Source organism: Chiloscyllium plagiosum, unplaced genomic scaffold, assembly GCF_037043375.1.
Source record: "Chiloscyllium plagiosum isolate Xiang-an unplaced genomic scaffold, Cpla_swu_hap1 HiC_scaffold_50, whole genome shotgun sequence".
Taxonomy (NCBI): Eukaryota; Metazoa; Chordata; class Chondrichthyes; order Orectolobiformes; family Hemiscylliidae; genus Chiloscyllium; species Chiloscyllium plagiosum.
Window position 1 is genome coordinate 55625919 of NW_028270188.1, and position 14466 is coordinate 55640384.

General features: G+C 49.0%; 1 protein-coding gene across 4 annotated transcripts in view; it reads left to right on the top strand.

Annotated features, from left to right (window-relative positions):
• The first annotated feature begins 250 nt into the window (after nucleotides 1–250).
• The window catches only part of zbtb7b (zinc finger and BTB domain containing 7B), an 87683-nt gene continuing 73467 nt past the window's right edge, over nucleotides 251–14466 (top strand). For 3 of the 4 annotated variants that reach the window (XR_015755348.1, XR_015755347.1, XM_043683995.2), the window contains exons 1-2: nucleotides 251–471; nucleotides 5267–5388. The gene's annotated coding sequence lies outside the window, so the exon portion shown is untranslated. The remainder of the gene's footprint in view (nucleotides 472–5266; nucleotides 5389–14466) is intronic. The other variant, XM_043683996.2, reaches the window with a different exon arrangement.

Sequence of the window (14466 nt, forward strand, 5' to 3'; positions counted from 1 at the left end):
AATGGGTGACCGGGGGCGGGCAGACACTGGTTTGGAACCCGCCTTTCCTCCAATGGGAGTGACTGGGGGCGGGCATGGGCGGGGGGTATGTCGAGAGGGACGCCGGTCGCGTCCAATGGGACTTCGGGGCGCGCCGACGGACGGCCCCCTGACCCAATGGGAGGAGGGAGCCAGGGCGGGCGTGGACTGTGCTGGGCCAATGGCGCCGAGGGGCGCGTGGCGGGCGGGATCTCCGCCGGCGGCTGTTCGTCGCCCGTCGACGGTGGAGGAACCGAAGGGGGCGGGGAGGCGGCAATTAAAAAAGAAAATAAAGAGGCGGAAAAATAAAAATAAAAGATTGGCGAAAGACCATCGGACCTTTGCACTCCCTGGCAGTTTCCTCTTCGGCGGTTGTCAATCACGATCGGGCTGGAAAAGACTTAGTTTTACCTCAGAAAATCACTCGGCAGCAGGAAAGTGCCCAAGCCCCAGGTAAGAGAAGGGCAAGGGGTTTGTGTTTTCTCACCTGCCTGCCCTGCATTCAGCAGTGAAACCGGTTTGCTGCCCTCCTGCCCGTCCCATCTTGACATTTCAAGGTCAAGGGTCAAAGGTCAGGGTGCATTGCCCCCTTTGAGGGGCTGTAATGGGGTAGGAGGTGTCTTGGAGGGGTAAGGGGTGGGGGCGGTACCCTCGGCGTTGCCCGCCTGGCGGGTGTTGGGGGGTCGGAGGCGGCGTGGGAGGTAGAGGGGTTGGCATGTTTCCCCCCCCCACCCCCACCCCCACCCGGGTGCCCACTGGAGTGGGCGTCCGTCTCTCTCTCTCTCTCTCTCTCTCTCTCTCCGCGTCTGCCCCTGGGGGTTGGGGACGATGGAAATCGCTGAGTGGGCGCCCGCGTCTGGCATTGGAGCGGGTGCTCCAGGGCGGGCCGCCAGGTTTTCGGATCGATTCCTGGGGTGGCAGGTATAACGCACCGGCTGGTCAGTATCGCTGCCTCACGGCGCCGGGGACCCGGGTTCGATTCCACCCTCGGGGCGACTCTCTGTGTGGAGTTTGCGCATTCTTCCCCCCCCCCCCCCCCGCCCCGTGTCTGCGTGGGTTTCCTCCCACAGTCCAAAGATGTGCAGGTTAGGGTGGATTGGCCATGCTAAATTGTCCCATAGTCCCCAGGGATGTGCGGGTTAGGGTGGATTGGCCATGCTAAATTGTCCCATAGTGCCCAGGGATGCGCGGGTTAGGGTGGATTGGCTATGCTAAATTGTTCCATAGTGTCCAGGGATGAGTAGGTTAGGGTGGATTGGCCATGCTAAATTGTCCCGTAGTGCCCAGGGATGTGCAGGTTAGGGTGGATTGGCCATGCTAAATTGTCGAGGAGAAAGTGAGGTCTGCAGATGCTGGAGATCAGAGCTGAAAATGTGTTGCTGGAAAAGCGCAGCAGGTCAGGCAGCATCCAGGGAACAGGAGAATCGACGTTTCGGGCATAAGCCCTTCTTCAGGAATGAGGAAAGTTTGTCCAGCAGGCTAAGATAAAAGGTAGGGAGGAGGGACTTGGGGGAGGGGCGTCGGAAATGTGATAGGTGTAAAGAGGTCAAGGTGAGGGTGATAGGTCAGACTGGGGTGGGGGCGGAGAGGTCAGGAAGAAGATTGCAGGTTAGGAAGGCGGTGCTGAATTCGATGGATTTGACTGAGACAAGGTGGGGGGAGGGGGAATGAGGAAACTGGTGAAATCCGAGTTCATCCCTTGTGGTTGGAGGGTTCCTAGGCGGAAGATGAGGCGTTCTTCCTCCAGCTGTCGTTTATTGTGGTCTGGCGATGGAGGAGTCCAAAGACCTGCATATCCTTGGTGGAGTGGGAGGGGGAGTCGGCCGTGCTAGATTTCCTCTGTATCCAGATATGTACACAGGATGCCGTCGGCTGGTTCACTTACTTCACTGTCAGAGTTTGTTGGGGCAATGCCTTACTGCGGGGACTTCCAAAACAGCACAAAGCCGTAGCTTGACCGGTGGGTGAGAAGGGTCCATCCCAATCCTTTGGCACACCCAGCGCCTCAATCCCTCCATAAGCCAGCCTTCGAGTTGGGAAGAGATCACCATAAAGCTCCTTGCAGAATGTACATTTGCATCGCTGATCTAGTGAGAGAGACCGAGACAGACAGACACAGTGGGTACGACGGCAGACTCTGATCTCCACAGACTGCCCCCAAACCCGTGGATCGAGACAAACATCAACTCGGTTGCTCAAATTCCCTGCTGGTCTTCTGGAGCAGGGAACCGTTGGGTTCCAAGGCTACATCCCAACTTCCAGCACTACATGATGATGGATGCAGTAAAGCTGGGTGGCAGCTGTCCTAGAGGCACCCTGGGGCAAAGGATGCTCTGTCTACGACCCTCCTGTCAGCATGCACAGAGGGCCTGGTAACCCTACAGGCCGGGCATTTGACATAAAAATCTAGAATTAATGATGACCGTGATTCCATTTGTTGATTGTTTGGAAAAAGCCCATCTGGTTCACTCGTGTCCTTTAGGGAAGGAAACTGCCATCCTTACCTACCCTGGCCTACACGTGATTCCAGACGCCACAGCAATGTGGTTGACTCTTAAACTGCCCTCTGGGCATTTCGGCCTGGGCAGTAAATGCCAGCAATGCCCACATCCCATGAATGAATTTTAAAAAGATGATTATTTTTACAAATATAACCTGTCACTGTATGTATAGTGAGTAATCCCAGATGTCACAGATTGTATTTGCAAAAACTGATTGATTGTTTTGGCAGTTTTAGAGTTGTAGAGCATGGGAACAGACCCTTTGGTCCAACCCGTCCATGCCGACCAGATGACCCAATCTGACCGACTCCTATATGCCAGCATCCCTCTCAACCCTTCCTATTCATGTGCCCATCCAGATGAATTTTAAAGGCTATTCTCTCTTGCTAAGTTTGATCAGCTGTGTGGTGTACCTTACAGGTTTTGTGACTAAAGGATGAATTTGGAAATTCAGGTTTGATTGGTAGGGTGCCAGGAAACAGTCACAGTGCTTTTAATCCCCACATTATGACAAGTCCACACCTGCCCTCGCCCTCCATTTTGTGCGAGACAGTCCCTGCCAGGTTGGATGCAAATGAAATGTATGTCACTCGCATTTGCAAAGTGTAGGAGGACTGACACATCTTGTTTTCTCTCATTTTAATAATGCACGGCCCGTTTTGCAATTGTTATCACATCTGAATTAAGCTATTCAGCGAGCTTTCTATCCTTTTTGAAAAAGCAATGAATTTAAACAGCCTAAGTCAAGTCCTCAAAAACAGAAATTGCTGGAAAAGCTCAGCGGGTCTGGCAGCATCTGTGGAGAGAAATCAGAGTTACTTTTTCAGGGCCAGTGACCCTACCTCAGAATGTGTCTTTCCTTAGATAATTGGTCCAGTCTTGCAGACTGCCACTGTACCTGGCCACCTCCCTGCTGACAGAGGGATTGCAGACGGCATTAATATGAGATGATCTGAAAATGGCAGCCTACCCCTTAAAATTGTGCTCCATTATTCCTTTCCTGAGATGTGGGTGACACTAGGGAGGCGTTAGTCTGCTGCTATAATCACTGGACTGTAAATGCAGATTCTCACGGTGATGTTCTGGGGTTCAAATCCAGCCACAGCGGATGGTGGAATTTGAATTCAAATAAATCTGGAGTTAAGTGTCTAATGATGACCGTGAATCCATTGTTGGAAAAACCCATCTGGTTCACTAATGTCCTTTAGGGAAAGAAAACTGCCCTCCTTACGTGGTCTGGCCTATGTGTGAATCCAGACCCACAGCAATGCGGTTGACTCTTAAACCTCCCTCTGGGCAATTAGGGATGGACAATAAACACTGATCTAGTCAGCAACACCCTCATCTGATGAATGAATTTTAATGCAGGCATTTATTGAACTGAGTTTGTTTCAGTACATGGTTGAAGAGCTTCAGGGCAGAGGGTTGCAGTGAGAGACAGACTCATTGAGATTCCTGTGGAGAGAGGAGGACTACTTCTTCGCGGTAGGCATCCTTGCAAGAGGATTCGCAGTGAGATTAAAATCAACTAGGCAAAAGTGAGGACTGCAGATGGTGGAAACCAAAGTCTAGCTCAGAATGGGTGCTGGTAAAGCACAGCAGGTCAGGCAGCATCCGAGGAGCAGGAAAATCGACGTTTCGGGCAAAAGCCCCTGTTGCTTATATTGGAGGGTGGTAATGAATCGGCCCCCTTGCTGTAGGGTCTGGAGTCACGTGTAGGCCCAGACTGGGTAAGGATGGCAAATTACTCCCCCACCCCAAATTAGTGACCCCCCGATGGGGATTTTTAACCACAATCGATGACAGTCATCACAGTCACCTGCCCAAAGACCATCTTCTGATTCCAGGTTTTATTCATTGAATGTAAATTCCACACGGAACAAACCCCTGCATTATCCTGGGGGCCTCTGGATTATTTGCTCAGTCACATTCCCATTCCGTGCTGGAAATCTAACTTTCTGTTAGTTTACCTGGCTGGGTTTTCTTATTATTTATTCATAGGACTTGGGTCAGCATTTATTATTCATCTCTCTAATTGTCCAGAGGGCAGTCGAAAGCCAACCCTGTTGCTGTAGGCCTGAACTCTCATGTAGGCCAGACAGGGTCAGGATGGTCGTCACCATCCCAAAAGGACATTTGTGAATTCAGTCGACTTAAGAATTAGGAGTGGAGCAAGCAATTTAACCTTTTGAGCCAGCTCCACCATTTAACATGATCAAGGTTGATCTTATCCTGGTCTCCACTCCACTCTCCTGCCTGCTGCCCATAGCCCTTAATCATACTTTTCATCAGAAATGTATCTATTGTTGTACATGGTCATCATTAGGCTCTTAGTTCTTCTTAGACTCTTGATTCCAGATTTTTATTAAGTTCAAGTTCTACCATCTGGGTGTCCCAGTCGAAGTAGGAAACTAGGGGCGTTGTCCACTGAATGCCAAGCTGTTTCGTCCAGCTGTGTTTTTGTTTTGCTGTGTATGATTTGGAGCTGCAGCTGCTGCCATGTGGAGGAGATGTATCAAGCATGCACCGAGAGGGTCTCCTCCATCGCATGCCCTGTGGTGGCAGTGCAGTTGCTGCAGAGCTGGGGTGGTGGTCACTGGACTGCGAGGCCAAGTCCAGTTGAGGGTTTCCTGCGGTTGGAGAATTTCCTCTGGGGCTCTCCGCCAGCTGAACTAGGGTTGGAGAACAGAAAGCGATGGTAGGGACAGAACAGGCCGAGTTTCATCATCTGTTGGGTCTCTTCTTAGGCCAGAGGAAAACCAAGCACAATGTCTTAATCTGCACCAAGGAGGCACACAGGGACCTGTGCTGCGGCTAAAGACGGAGGTTGGATTATTGCCAGTAATCCTCAGCCAAGACTTAAAAACTGGTCAGTACAGTTTTTTTTTTCAGAATTAAAATGCTCCCCCTTTTTTGTTCTCTCTGCTTTTTTATACTCTGCCCAGATGCAAGCTTGTAGAATAAATTCTGCACCTTTCAAGGAAGGCTGTGTCCTTCAGCTCCTGCTTTCCCTTCCCTCCCTCTATCTAGCAATGCAAGGTAGTAGTGGAGGCAATATCAATTAGCCTGTCGTGGCTGTCCTGCCATGCAATGAGGTCACGTTGATCTGCAGCCGAGCTCCAGGCAGCAACCCATCCTTCTCGCCTCCCCTGCACTTTTCGGTGAAGAAAGATTTAGCAATCCCAGGAATTGGTCAGGTAAACCTTTTTGTTGCACTCCCTGAAAGTACTGAAGAGCTGGTTCATGATTGAATTGTGCTCATCAAAGCAGAGCTTGCTGGAGAAACTCAGCAGATACCGCAGCGTCTGTGGAGAGAGAAACCAAGGGTTAATGTTTCGAGTTTAGTGACACTTCTTCAGAAATTTTCTGACCTACTCTGAAGAAGGGTCACACTGCAGAGGACTGAAACTTTCTGAAGATACATCACTGGGCTTGAAACGTTAAATCTTGTTTTCTCACTCCGTGGATGTTGCCAGACTTGCTGAGTTTCTCCAGTAGGTTCTATTTCTGTGTCTTTCAGATCTCCAGCGTTGATAGTTATTTTCAGGATGGTGTGGCTATTTTGTGGGAGCTCGCAGTGTATAAATTGCTGCCTCACAATGATGACTGCCCTCCCTCAGAAATTTTCTTGAAGCACTTTGGAGAGTCCCAAGCTTGTGCGGGTGTTTCCTATTAATGTCATGATCACGTACTGTACAAAGAAAGGTCCAGAACGATTGGAGATGGGGATGGAGAGTGTGGGAATACATCACTTCCTCTGCAGAAGTGAAGCTTTGTCCTTCATACTGACACAGGGCACTGGAAATTTTATTTTTATGTGTAAGTGGAGGGTTAGTGTCTCTTCTGCTGCACAGCAGCACATTAGAATCTGGTGTCTTGCGCACGCCTGTCAAAGTGGTTAGCACTGCTGCCTCACAGCACCAGCATCCCAGGTTCGATTCCAGCCTCTGGTAACTGCAAACTCCACACAGACATTCTCCCCGTGTCTGCTTGGGTTTCCTCCGGGTGCTCCGGTTTCCTCCCACAGTCCAAAAATGTGCGGGTCAGGTGAATTGGCCACGCTAAATTGCCCGTAGTGTTAGGTGCATCAGTCAGAGGGAAATGGGTCTGGATGGGTTACTCTTCGGAGGGTCGGTGTGGGCTGGAGGGCCTCTTTCCACACTGTAGGGAATCTAATCAAACCAGGTATGTTGACCACCTGAATTGTTTGAGCAAGTTGGCCTCCCCCATCTCCCATTATAAGGTCACTGTTCATTTCCGTAGTGGCCACTTCCTCTCGCAACCCGACTTTCCAGAGAAGTCATCTGTGAAGCCTTGTTACTAAGCAGATAAATGTAGATCACCCTTCCCCTCACCGGCTGCCCATGATGCTGGTCAGAACAGGAGGAAGAAAGCAGATGAGATGGCAAGTTGGTTGCGTGAAATCAAAATTTTTGAGCAGAGGTGGAGGAGTCCAGGGACTTGGGTTAAATAGATTGAGAGGGTAGTGTCTAGTCTGAGACCCTAACTTTATTTACCCACCTCCTTTTAGGGGTTGGCGAAGCAAAGCGGATTTTCCAGAGATGAAACACTGTTTTCATTTCTTCCTGCCTCTTTCCATTCTGCTTGACACACGAGAGAGAGCTTGTCAGAACATGTTTCCATCCTCCTGTACCAAAGCTTGCCGGTCTCTACATAGCACTGTGCACTCTTGCAAAAAAAAAAGTCCCAGAAATTTGGAAACGCTGAGTAATATTTTACCCAACTCGTCCCAATGGTGTGGGGGTGTGAGCAAACTGAGGTGAAAATTATCCTGAGTTTGATGCTTTCTCTTTTTTGAGGCCTGCGCTACATCCATCCCTGACTGCCAAACAAAAATTAGTGATGCTTCTTCACGACATTGTATTTGCAAATGCACCACCAGTTAGGAGCGGAAGTGGGGGCATATTTAGCCCCTCAAGGCCTGCTCTACTGTTCAATAAGATTGAGAGTTTTTGGACTTATTCCTTGAAAAGTCAGCGGAAATTAATTGAATTAGGTTATTGTCATGTGTGCCCTCATGAATACAGTGAAAAGTTTACAAATCGCCACTTTATGGCATCATTGTAGGTACAAGGTTATACCGAGGGACAGAATCTTAGGTACACAGCAGAAAAATAAGGAAACCAAAGTTAACGGTAAATCATTACTGTGCTTCTTTCTTAGGTGTTGGAAGGTCGTGTTGCGGCTGTACAGGGCATCGGTTAGGCCACTTTTGGAATATTGTGTGCAATTCTAGTCTCCTTCCTATAGGAAGGATGTCGTAAAACTTTGAAAGGGTTCAGAAAAGGTTTACAAGGATGTTGGAGGATTTGAGCAACAGGGAGAGGCTGAATAGGCAGGGGATATTTACCCTGGTGTGTCGGAGGCTGAGGGGATGTCCTTATAGAGGTTTATAAAGTAATGAGGGGCATGGATAGGGTGAATAGACAAGGTCTTTTCTCTGGGGTGGGGGAGTCCAGAACTAGAGGGGCATAGGTTTGGGATGAGAGAGGAAAGATTTAACAAAGAGGATTGATGAGGGCAGAGCAGTAGAGCTATATGGACTTCATTAAGGCGTTCGACAAGTTTCCCCGTGGGAGACTGATTAGCAAGGTTAGATCTCATGGAATATAAGGAGAACTAGCCATTTGGATACAGAACTGACTCAAAGGTAGAAGACAGAGGGTGATGGTGGAGGGTTGTTTTTCAGACTGGAGGCCTGTGACCAGTGGAGTGCCACAAGGATTGGTGCTGGGCCCTCCACTTTTTGTCATTTATATAACTGATTTGGATGTGAGCATAAGAGGTACAGTTAGTAAGTTTGCAGATGACACCAAAATTGGAGGTGTAGTGGATAGTGAAGAAGGTTACCTCAGATTACAACAGGATCTGGACCAGATGGGCCAATGGGCTGAAGAGCGGCAGATGGAATTTAATTCAGATAAATGTGAGGTGCTGCATTTTGGAAAGGCAAATCTTAGCAGGACTTATACACTTAATGGTAAGGTCCTAGGAGTGTTGCTGAACAAAGACTCCTTAGAGTGTAGGTTCATAGCTCCTTAAAAGTGAAATCACAGGTAGATTAGTGAGGACGGTGTTTGGTATGCTTTCCTTTATTGGTCAGGGTATTGAGTACAGGAGTTGGGAGGTCATGTTGCGGCTGTACAGGACATTGGTAAGGCCACTGTTGGAATATTGCATGCAATTCTGGTCTCCTTCCTATTGGAAAGATGATGTGAAACTTGAAAGGGTTCAGAAAGGATTTACAAGAATGTTGCCAGGGTTGGAGGGTTTGAGCTACAGGGAGAGACTGAACAGGCTGGGGCTGTTTTCCCTGGAGCTTCGGAGGCTGAGGGGTGACCTTATAGAGGTTTATAAAACCATGAGGGGCATGGATAGGATAAATAGACAAGGTCTTTTCCCTGGGGTGGGAGAGTCCAGAACTAGAGGGGCATAGGTTTAGAGTGAGAGGGGAAAGATAGGAAAGAGACCTAAGGGGCAACACTTTCACACGGAGGGTGGTGTGTGTATGGAATGAGCTGCCAGAGGAAGTGGTGGAGGCTGGTACAATTGTAACATTTAAAAGCATCTGGATAGTTACATGAATAGGAAGGGTTTAGAGTGAAATGGGCCAAGTTCTGGCAAATGGGACGAGATTAGGTTAGGATATCTGGTTCAGCATGGACGCGTTGGACTGAAGGATATGTTTCCATGCTGTACAGATCTATGACTATAAGTAGAAAAACAAAGAAACACAGTTAACAGTTCAAAACCACAATCCATAAGTGTCTAGTCATGTTGGGCTCGCACTCCTCACAATGGCTGTACCTCTCTTGCTGCCTGCTCCCAGTCTTGCTCTCACCCCCACCCTATGCTGCCTGCTTCCGTTATCACTGCTGGCCGCACAGGGCTGCCTTCTCCTCCTCCCGCCCTCACCCCTGCCCTGAGCTGCCTACACCTCTGGCCCCTGCCCTCCCCAGGCTACCTGCTCCCAATCTTGCTGTTCCTGCCGCTGCGCTGGCCTGCCTACCCGTGTCCTTGAATGCTTTTAAGGCAGAGTTGGATAGGCTCTTGTTAAACAAGGCAGTGAAAGATTGTCGAGGTTGGCGAGAATGCTAATTTAAGCTTGCATGTTGTTCATTGAATGGCAGAGTATGGTCAAGGGGGTGAAGGCCTAACCCTGCTATTATATATATTTGCATATATGGCAGATTTGTTTGTGTTCCGACTTCCACATTCCTGTCATTTCTCGCAAACTCTTGTTTACCCCTTCACCCCCCCCCCCCCCCCACCTAACAATAATCTTTAAAATCTTTAAAAATATTCAATGACCCCACCTACACTGCCTTCTGAGGCAGAGAATTCCAAAGGAACAGAACCCACTCCCACTGAGGGAGGAAAAAATTCTCTATCCTGTAAGGGTGACCATGCATTTCACAACAGCACCTCGTAATTCTAGAACGGCTCCACCTTGTCATGACCATTAGCGATCTTGAAAATCAATTTTCTCGCATGTATTGCAGTGGATCTGGTGTGCTAAGCTGTTTGTGAGGGTGTGCCACGCGGTGAGAGACAGGTGGAGGGCACGGGCCGGGCTGACTGGCAGTTTCCTTTCCCCGAAGGACGTCAAAACAGGTTTTTCTTTTTTTTTTGTTTGTTTATGGGGCAGTCTGTCAACCGTGATCTTCTTGAACGTCAGAGCAGCCGAACAGTCTACCTGTGCCTGTTTCGTGTGTTCATACGTTAGCCTTACCTGTTTTCCAATTTATATTTTGTTTGCCCTGTGTGTTCTGCCAGCCCATGATCTTTCTGAATGCCGTGCCACACTTTGACTGGGGTTGTTCAAGCAATGCCAGTGCTTGCAATACCGTCGCAGGGGACTTACCCTGCTGTGTTGTGCAACATCAAATGTGAATCTCTTGACACTCTACACCTGTGACATTCCCTGCAGGTCTTGTTTACTGAGTGCTTGATTCCAGAGGCTGAAGCTCTGGAATTCCGTCCTTCAACCCAGCTACCTCTCCACACCTCTGTTCCCCTTGCTGTTGAAGGTACTTCTTCAACCTGACCTGAGTTGTGCCAAGAAGGCGAGCAAGCTGCCAAAGGTGGAGTGATCAGGATGAACGCACGAATATTAAATTTCTCACAATTGAGTTACAAAGAAAGGCTGGGATGTTTTTTGACTAGACAATGGGAGTTGAGAGTCGACTAAATAGAAGTATATAAAATAATGAGAGATATAGATTGAGTTAATGGTAGTTAAGACCATTCGGCCCATTGAGTTAGCTCCGCCATTCGATCGTGGCTGATAAGTTTATCGACCCCATTTTCCTGCTTTCTCCCCATAGCCTTTGATCCCCTTGGCAATCAAGAAGTTATCTATCTCTGTCTTAAATATATTCAATGACCTGGCCTCCACAGCCTTCTGTGGTAATGAATTCCCCAGGTTCACCATTCTCTGGCTAAAGAGCTTTCTCCTTATCTCCGTTGTCAAGAGGCTTCCCTTTACTCTAAGGCTGTGCCCTCAGGTCCTCCTCTCAAGTTGTCTTTCATCTAGGACGAGGGGTTTCAAGACTTGGGGGCACATTTTTAAGGTGAGGAGAGAGAGAGATTTTAAAAAGACACGAGGGGCAAATCTTTTACGCAGAGAGTGGTTCACGTTTGGAATGAACTTACTGAGGAAGAGGTAGATGTGGTACAATTACAACTTTCAACAGATATTTGGATAAATACATGAATAGGAAAGGTTAGCAAGATCCGGGAGATCAAAACCATTACGAAAATTGAACGTGCAAGGATGTTTTTGTCTTGAAAAATAAGTCAGAGGGGATGAACTGATCAAGGCCATTAACGTATTGAGGGGGGTTCAATAGTATAGCTGTAGAGAAAATATTTTCACTTGCTAGGGTTGGGGGAGACCAGAGCTAGGGATGTCTATATAAACCAGCCAATAATGAATCAGGAATTCAGGATAAATGTCCTCAGCCAGACAGTCGGGGAGAACTGGAGACTTGCTCCCACGGGGAATGGGGAGCTCGCACCCGTCATGAGTGATTGATGCGAATAGCTGATATGTTGAAGGAAGTATCTGGATCAACGCATGAGAGAAAGGAGTGGAAAAGTGTGGTAGTGTGGTACCGTGGTTGGAGGGGAGACATGAGGAGGGCAGTGGGAGCAATCTTGTGTGAATCAGAAATGCTAGCACTGAGCAGAGGTGCTGAATGGCCTTGTGCTGTGCCATGCTGTCTATGTGACCTGGTGCATCGAGGCCGGCTTTGAGGGACCCTATGGGCTTATGCAGGAGCACTGAGCCCTGTGATGTGCTGTCTGTCAGTGCACTCTGTCCAGAAGTATCGCTGGCTATTTCTGATCCAGTCATTCAGAACTCTGTGTGACCATGAGTAAAAGATCCCATGGCCACTATAAGAAGTGAAAGCGAGGGTTTCAAGGCAGCTTTGCTTTGTGTTCAGTGAGCAACTCGGGTGAAATGGCCAAGGCTGCACCTTAGTACAAGACCTCTCTTTCTGACAGATGTGTTAGAGAGATGGCCAGGGAGACTGGGGGGAGGGAGGAGTGCGCTTGTTAAAGAAGCAGGGGGAGGTGGCTGCGTCGGCACAGGAAAAAATTTCCAGCTTCTTCCCATCATTCACTGATACCCAGTGGAACATGTGCTCTTGGCCTCTTTCCCACCAGGGTCTTGAATTTTGTGACAGATAAAGGGCAGGCAGCTCAGTTAGAGTCTAATACAGCTTTGCGTTTATTGTAAGTACGTAATCAAAGCATTATATAACTGGAATCTAGGTACTACGTGTACGTGGTGACCAGGCCAGTTTAGTTCCGCTGAGGCTATTCTCTGAGTTTTTGAAGGTAGGTGTAGCGCATCTGCTTGGGGTGCCTCGTGTCCAACATGTGGATGACATGCCCAACCCTTTGCAGCCAATCAAGGGTGGTCAGTGCGTCGATGCTGGGGATGTTGGCCTGGTTGAAGGCACTGATGTTGGTGTGTTCTGGTTCCCAGCGGGTTTGCAGGATCTAGCGCGGGCAGCATTGGTGGTGTCTGCTGTAGATAGTTCACATCTCAGAGCCATGTAGAAGGGCGGGAACCCCCACAGCCCCAGGTGGACAGAGAAAGCTCTTCAGTGAAACTCTCAAGGCCTCACTGAAGAAGTGTAGCTTTCCAACAGATTCCAGGGAATTTTCTGACCCAAGACTATCCAAAGTGCATTCTCAAGCACCTCAAGACGTGCTGTGAGGAAGGTGTGGAAGGCAAACGAAAACACCGTAAGGACAGCCTTGCTGCACCAATGCCCCATTCCACCCACCCCCTCCCTTGACCATTACCTGCCCCAAGTGTAACAGAGCCTTTGGTAGCTGTATCAGTCTGTACAGCCACTTGCAGACTCATCCTGAGAATGAAAGGGAGTCGTCTTCGTCAGTGAGGGACCACTGATGAATGATTCTCTGAGTTCAGTGTGTTCTCTTTGCGATGGTTGATCTCGAGTTAGCACTATCATTGCCTCTGAGCTGCCGACGTTTAAATGTTTTGCTCCTTGTCTTCCAGACTGTTTGATGCAATGCGCAGCTTGCACAAGACCCTCATAATTCTGAGCTCATTTGTCCAAGGGTCGTGTAAACAGGAGACATCTGTTTCCATTGTTAGCACCACCAGGCATTTGGTCTGGTCAGCAGTCAAGCTTCACTTCCCTTCCTTGTTTACAGCTGTCTCCCTGTCTTTAGCTCAAGTTGCCATCATGCTTGTTGAGTTTCAAGTGTTAGCCATGGGGCTGCAGTTGCCCAGAAGATCAGGGTGTTGAACTAAGGTTGTGGTTCTCCTGTGGCTGTGCTGCAAGCGCAAAGGGCCCTTCTTGACGTTTTTGTGGATTGTGGGGAGCCCCGCACTTCACAGGATGAATCAAAACTTCCTGGAGCCAGGGAGCGGGGAGTCGGGGGCTGCGGTCTTGTAAGCTGCTGGTAAAGTCAGTGTTGTACGTGCCTGTAGAAAGATGACAGTGTGCTGAAAGCTGCTGTTGACCTAGATAAGGAGAGCCAGCTCACAACCATCACCACTGCTCAAGTCAAATAATCTGCTAGTTCAGTCAGGTTTTGTGCTGTCACCGACAATTTCTGAGGTTAATTGGAGGGCTGGTGCCGAGGGAGCTCCGCATTATTGTGGAGGGGGGTGCTGGGGGACTGGAATCTAGGAAATGCTGCATTGTTGGGGGCTGGTGGTCGGTGCTAAGGGATCATCCCGCTGCCCTTAACATTGTGGGGGGGGGGGGGGGGGGCGCAATGGAGCACCAAACTGTCTGGGAGCAGGGTGGCTCACTTCAAGCGAGCTCTGCACTGATTTTTTTTTTTGGGGGGTGCGTCCTAATGAAGCGCCGCACTGTTGCAGGGTCAGCACTGAGGGAACAAAGCACTGTGCGAGTTGCCATCATTCTGATAAGCCGTCAGCCGTTGCATGTCAGCTTCCCTGGGTAGGTGAGAAATCCCACAGCCACTACTGGAAGAAGGACTGTGGAGATGTTCACCTGATGTCCTTGACTTGATATTTATCCTTCAACCCGTGTGAGTAATATTACAGTTTGTGGTATCCTGATGTGGATAATCTGGCTGTCATATTTCCTGCATCACAACAGTGACTGCATCTCAAATTTATTTCAATATCTGTGAAACGCTTTAGGAGACCATAAAAGACACTACAGAAATGCACGTTCTTCTTTATCTGCCTGTACCACTTGACCCTTCCCACTAACTGAATTTACACTGACCATGTAGTCACTCCACCCCTGGATTTGATCCCCACCCCCCCTCCGACTCAGTGCCAGGAACTTTGTCGAACTTCCATTTTCTGTGGAGATGGGGCTTTTGACTGAAAATATTCATTCCAAGCTGTCCCCTTTCCTCATTGTCCTCTCATTTCCCCTTGAGACCTGTCTCCAGCTCT